Source organism: Ambystoma mexicanum, chromosome 11, assembly GCF_040938575.1.
Source record: "Ambystoma mexicanum isolate Mex_15411 chromosome 11, UKY_AmexF1_1, whole genome shotgun sequence".
Taxonomy (NCBI): domain Eukaryota; kingdom Metazoa; phylum Chordata; class Amphibia; order Caudata; family Ambystomatidae; genus Ambystoma; species Ambystoma mexicanum.
The window spans coordinates 131,971,820-131,978,691 of NC_090934.1; the positions used below are offsets into that span (position 1 = coordinate 131,971,820).

Genomic DNA, 6,872 nt, shown 5'->3' on the forward strand with positions numbered 1-6,872 from the left:
GGCACAGCGTCCTTTTTACCTATCGGAGCCATTTTAAAGGAAATTAGAGTTTGGAAAGGAAGAGACAGCTTATCAGATGGCCTAATAGAAGCAACATTAGGCTTACTTCTATTTGCAAAAAGCGAGCATCCCAGGGGAGTCAATTCACGTTTCTCAAAATTATTTAAATTAGTTCCATCAAAGTTCCCTGAGAGGCTGTCATTCCAATGGCCAAAGAATAGTGCTCTAAGAGAGGCATAGCAAGCAGTCGTTAAAGGTAAAGGGTGTATATACCATCCTAGCCCCTTGTTCCCATGTTGCGGTAAATGGGTGCAGATCCAGCAATTACTCTTATTAAAAAATGGCATGCGTTGAATTCATTATTATCATTAAAGTGTTATTATGGTACTTTCGTCAATGCTGGGAGTCCCTAGGTGACAGAGTATGAAGGAGTACAGAGGGAGTCACAGCAGTAGGTACAATGTCAATTGGCAGAAGAGGCTCTAGAGCAGGCTTGTCCAACCTTTTTGAATGTGGGGCCGAAGCATTAACTTTTTGTCACCCAGTGGGCCGGCGAGCCAAAAGTCAACAACCTCACCCAAAGCAGTATATTAAAAAGCGATATTGTGTGACCTTTGACACAATAGCATCACAGGCAGTGATAGCCATGCAGTCCCAAGGATAGCTTTTGGTGTCATGGGCAGTGATCAAAGGTTAGTTGCTTGTGATTTCTTTCAGTATCTATGTGTTAATATTTTTCTGAAATAGTGGGGGCGACCGAGCGTAGCGAGGGAGCTCCAAGGTTCTAGGGAGGGTTTGGGGGGGTCCCACCCCCAAGAAACTTTTTTCAAATATGGGGTTGAAATGGTGCATTTTACAGCAGAAAAGGTGACCAAAAAGCCATAAGTGTACTATCAGTTCTAAAGGAGAACATGAAAATTCCATGTCACCAACAGCAGAAAAGAACATTTTACAACACAACACATTTTAATGATCAATGTGTCCACAGTGTAAGACAGCACTGTCACTGATGTAACACATTGTCATGCTGGTTGTACCCAAAATATGCCTCTGTAGCAACATGTCTATGCTGGCTGTTCCCAATTTAGGCCAGCATTGTCCTGTACAAAGCATGATTGATGCTGCCTGAGCATGTGCAGTGTGCCCAATACATATGGCAGCTTATCTCTGTAATACACATTACTTCTGTGGTGATGAAAGAAGCATAATTCAATTCAACAGATAAAATGTGGAAAAGCGATCACCCAAAGGTGAACCTAATTGAAGAAACGCAATGTGAGCACAATCTAAAAGTATGCAACCTAGCAGGCCTAGTGCACACTTTACCTTTTCTTTCACCAATAAATCGGGGGGGAGAGCGCGAACCCAGTCCCCCACTACCAGAAATAATGCAGTCGTGTATCCCGCATTTGGGAACATAGCAGGGGTCAGCAAATCCGATGTGCAATGGGTAAGCCTCACCCTGGGAGATCTGCCCTTGAGATCACATTCTCCCCTGCCAGCTAAGTATGAGTTGCATTCAAGAGGGCAGGGTTTGGGTCAGTTCTGGGAAGACCCGCTAAGCGAGGGTGAGAAGGCAGGCCCTGACCCAGCCCCAACCCCCCAATCCCCGGAAGCTCTGAGCGTCTGCAGAGCTGCCTGTCCCACGTGTAGGGGGAAGCTCCAGCAGGCAGAGCCCAGCAGAAGAGCAGATTGTAGAGCAGTTCCTTTCTCCCATCAGGTGCTGCTCTGCCCGAGATTTGTATAAATTGCAGGATGGCTTGAGCAGGCCTGTTGCAGTCTGCCCACTGGCCTGTCGGCCCCACACGGGCCCATGGCCCTCCTGAGCGTAGCTGCTCAGCGCTGTCCCCATTCACACCATCATAATCATCCTGGACCTCGACCCTCCACCACCCCTGAATCTCAGAGTTCTGCTCAATGACAATGCTGAAGCTTTGACATCTTTGCCGTAACCATATGCCGTGTTCTGTCAGCCGAGCCTGCACAGCGCCAAAGGCAAGTATTCTCTTGTCAGGGCCCAGAGGTCACTGAGTCTTCCAGTGCCATCCACTTGGCACGGCCTACTGTTCCCAGCGTTTTCTACCCACAAATCAGCACCACTGCCAAACAGAACTGCATCATTGGGGCCCATTGCTGCTGCTCTCCGACTTGACCCCAGCCCAGCGCAAAGGCACCCATGCTTCTGGTCTGATGTTGAAAAGCCTGGCTCTGCTGAGATCCGAAAGACAAGAACTAAGGTATTTTGGGAACATAGTACTATTGTTTTTTGTGTTGCAACTGTATCAGCTCACACCTCTCCTGAAGGGTATCGGCTGCCCTCAGACTGCGCTACCAAAAGAGTGAAAATAAGTTATACCTGTTGGGCTTGCCTGTTTCACTTTTATTATTGGGATCACTGCTGCATGGGTATTACGCGCGTTATAAATAACCTATCATACCACTCGTATTTTCTCCAGAGCTGCAGCAACTATTCGAAGTGTACTCCGATCCATTTTGTGAACAAACTCAATCCACTAACAAACGAAAACTTTGGTTCCCATTGATTTGGATTAGGATTTTGTTTCCTTTCTATACATTTCTGGAGAGCATTTTTTGAAAGGTTGTTCTTGAGTGTGTAGATTATTTGCTATTGCCCACTTTTGCTGAATGGCAATTTCAACAAAACATTTTTTTGCCGCATTTTTTTACGCTTTTTTACCAAAAAAATATAGATGGTAATTTTGGGTAAGGTATATAGAAAGTGAGGGTGCAGGGGTTCTGCCACCGGTTTTTGTGGTAAAAAAGGCAATAAAATTGACCCAAATGAATGTGGCGAAATTGGCATTCGCCATAAAAAAGGCAGAGAAAGTTTATTGATACGATTATTTATGTGTCCACAGGTCAATCACAGCATGGCTGGGATTTGTAAGGGGGCCATGGTGATTGAATCGGGTTTACTGGTGAAAGGATGGTGATCCAGCACAGAGCGGCTCCTTTTGTGCCAATGTTTCCAAGTCTCCCCCCAAAATTTTTGTGACTGATGATGCTGATAGCAGTCTAGTAGAGTGAGTGTGCGCTCAGAATTCTCATTCGTCTTGTTCTTTTATGTGTCCCGAATAGAGCACAGAGTAGTTTTGCGCACAGGCACATTTTAAAAAAGAAAAAATAATAATTTTTTTTTTTTTTTTTTTTTACACTCAAGCATTGTCCAACATACGGCCTGTCGGGCCACATAAAATGGTATGGCGGGCCGCATTGTGGCCCATGGGCCGTACGTTGGACAACCTTGCTCTAGAGGATACATTTCTTCAAAGTAACAGAGTCCCACGGCAGTAACTATACAAATTCCAATTACTATTATCACAACACAGCAATACGTTTTCGGGGCCCAGGCACATTGTTCATTGTCCGAGTTGTTCACCCCCTTATTTACAAGTCCAATGCGAGCAGCAGCGGTGGAGGTGGCAGGCATCGGAGTTTCTCAATCGACGACCCCAATGTTCGTTGCTGGCGACACTACGGTCGCGCGACTTCTTAGTCCTTCCCCAACCCTAGCCAGCAGAATCCCTTTCTTTTCAAAAACTTTCTTTTGCAAGAACAAAACTCTCAATGACTCTTTTCTTTTCCAGATGCACAGGCAAAACCCATGCCACAGTTCTATTTTCTTCGTTGAAGGTCGTACCTGGTGATTCCCGGTACTGTTTGATCCGGAAATAAGGTAACGTCACTTCCTGAGGGAAGCGACGTATCAGAGGCGACGGAAGTCGCAGAACTTGAAACAACATTTTCCGGAAGTGACCTTTCCAAAGAGTGTGGAGACAAAATGGACTGTTCCCCAAGCTCCACAGGCTCAGAGAGATTCTCCGACACACTCACAGCGCTATTTGCTACTCCAGGATCTAAGATTGTAGCATCAGCGAGGGGTTCTGCTTCTTCTGTAACGTGTGGCGTCGGGTGAGGAAGTTTCTTGACATGCGTCGCGTGGATCCAATGCTTCTTTCCAGCCACCCGCACTGCTGTCTGGGTGACCAACAGCACCTGATAGGGTCCCCGCCAGCGAGGTGCGAGACAGGAAGACCTTTCGTAGGCCTTCACCAGGACCCAACTTCCAGGCTGAATATTGTGTCCTGGGCCCGTAAACCATACAGGTAAAGCTGATTGAACCTGATGATAAATGAGATACAGATTTTTAGTCAACTGGTTACAGTAGTCTACAAGCAATACATTTTCAACCTCCCTCAGTGCTTTAGGCTTCGGAAGACCCCAAATATTAGCAGGTCTCCCCATCACTACCTCAAATGGAGAGAGCCCAGTCTTAGTTTGAGGTGTGGCACGCATGGCTAACAATACAATAGGTAAGGCGTCCGGCCATTTCAGTTTGGTGCCGGCGCATGTTTTAGCAAGCTTATTCTTTAGGATACCGTTATGTCTCTCTACCAACCCAGCACTTTGAGGATGTCTAGCCGAGTGAAATCGCTTTTCAATGTGTAACGCTGTGCATATCTGCACAATTACTGCTGCAACAAAATGGGGACCGTTGTCCGACCAAATTACTCTTGGCAGCCCAAATCGTAAAGAATTCCTTTACCATAGTCTTCGCAGTGGTCATGGCAGTAACATCCTTAACGGGGAAAGCCTCAACCCATTTACTAAAAGCACAAATGATCACAAGGACATATTTTAGATTGTTACACCGTTCCATCTCAATAAAAATCAAAGTGGATGACCTCGAAGGGAACAGAAGGAGGCCCAAAACTACCCCTTGGAGTTGCTGTCCCCTTCCCCACATTGTGCTGTAAGCATATCATGCAATTTTGGACGTGGCGCTGCGCAATCTTCAAAATTGTATCATTTACCCAGACTTGCTCTAACATGTTCGTAATCTGCTGAGCACACACATGCGTAGGACCGTGTGCCATCGTCACCATCGCCAGCACATATGAATCAGGGAGCAACCATTTCCCTTCAGATGTATCCACCCAACACCCATCTTCGTCTAGTTTCCCCATCCCTTCGGCCCACCTTTTAGATTCTTCTATCTTGGCATCAGCTTGGATATCTCGCACAGACCCAATACCCACATCCATTACATAGGCATCTTTTGTTTCTCTTAGAGCATACATGTCTGCGCTAAGGTCTGTGGCCGTTTGCCTGGCTATCTGGTCAGCAAAAGTGTTCCCTTTTCCCACATCATTTATGACCTTACGATGCGCTGCACATTTCATGATCTCTAACTGACTAGGGAGCGCGAGTGCCAAAAGCAATTACACTATCAAGGAGCCATGCTGAATCTTGGTCCCATGTGAGGTTAGGAACCCTCTTTCCGACCAGAGCCTCCCAAAGTTGTGAGCCACCCCAAAGGCGTACTGGCTATCAGTATATATGTTTACTGTATGCCCTTCGGAGAGTTCACAAGCTTGGGTCAACGCTATAATCTCCGCGGCCTGCGCAGAGTTATGCGGAATTCTCTTAGTTTCAACAACCGTATTCAATGTAGTAACTGCATAGGCAGTTGTAGATGTACCATCCGGGAGTTTGAAGCAGGAGCCATCACAAAACAGCTCCCCTTCTGCATTATCCAAAGGAGTATCTATAAGGTCTATCCTGCCCTTCATTTCCTGTTCAGTAGTATACAGGAAGTCATGTGATTCTTCGTCACCGCAAACAGTATTTTGCGGGAAAGGTAGGAGTTCAGCCGGATTAAGAACACAACACCTCTTAATTTGAATGTGAGGGGCAAACAAGGTTAATTCATACCTTGTTAGTCGTGCAGAGGTGAGGTGCTGTGTTTGGGTTTTATTCAATAGGACATCTACAGAGTAAGGTACCATCAGGATTAAATCATGGCCTAAGATCATTCCCTCACTCTGTTTTACAGACATGGCAGCAGCAGTGACAGCTCGCAAACATCTTGGCAAAGCGCATGTGACAGGATCAAGGGCGGAAGAGTAGTAGCTGCACGGTCTATTCTTCCCTCCGTGTTCCTGTGTTAACACAGCCAAAGCACATCCATCACATTCATGCACAAACAACACAAAGGCCTTATTGTAATTTGGAGTACCCAGAACCGGTGCAGAGCATAACGCGGCTTTGAGAAGCTCAAATGATCATTGATGTTCCGACTTCCATGGCAGTGGCGAAGAAATGCCCTTCTTCGTCAAGGCCAACATCGGTTTTATCACTAGTGAGAAGTTCAGGATCCACAGCCTACAGTAAGAAGCCATACCTATTAAGGCTCTGACTTCCTTCTGTGTATTTGGAACAGACATGCCAGAAATGTGTTTTATTCTTTCAGATGTCAATCTTCTCCCCTCCTTTGACAGGAGATAGCCTAAATAGGCGACCTCCTGACAACAATATTGAAATTTCTTAAGCGAAGCTTTATGACCATGTTCAGCCAAATGAATAATAACAATACAGTGCCTTCTTTACAAGCACTTTCAGAATCTGCAGCTAAAAGCAAGTCATCGACATACTGAAGCAGTGTACAAGTATATGGCAGTTCAAGGGTGTCAAGCTGCTCTTTCAAAGCCCTACTATAAATGCTTGGACTTTCAGTATAACCTTGAGGTGCACAAGTAAATGTGAACGAACGTCCCCCAAGGTGAACGCGAACAAATATCTACTATCCTTGTGTATAGGAATACTGAAGAAAGCATTCTTCAGATCCACAACACTAAAGTGAGTAGCTGTAGCAGGGATCATCGTTAGTATCCTTGTCACATCAGGCACCATTGGAAATTGTGGGGCGACAACTTTATTAATAGCGCGTAGATCAATTATGAAATGGAATGGGATTGCATTGTCACCTTTCGTGTACATGGGTAAAATCAGCTGTTACATAAACTACCTGCAATCTCTTCGATCACTCCTCGATGCACAAAATCGGAGAC

The 6,872-nt window shown here is 45.7% G+C and overlaps 1 non-coding gene across 1 annotated transcript; it reads right to left on the reverse strand.

Annotated features, from left to right (window-relative positions):
* Window positions 1-1,348: 1,348 nt before the first annotated feature.
* LOC138505301 (U1 spliceosomal RNA) lies at window positions 1,349-1,510 on the reverse strand. Its single transcript, XR_011280115.1, has one exon. It is a non-coding gene; the product is annotated as a U1 spliceosomal RNA (small nuclear RNA).
* Window positions 1,511-6,872: the final 5,362 nt, after the last annotated feature.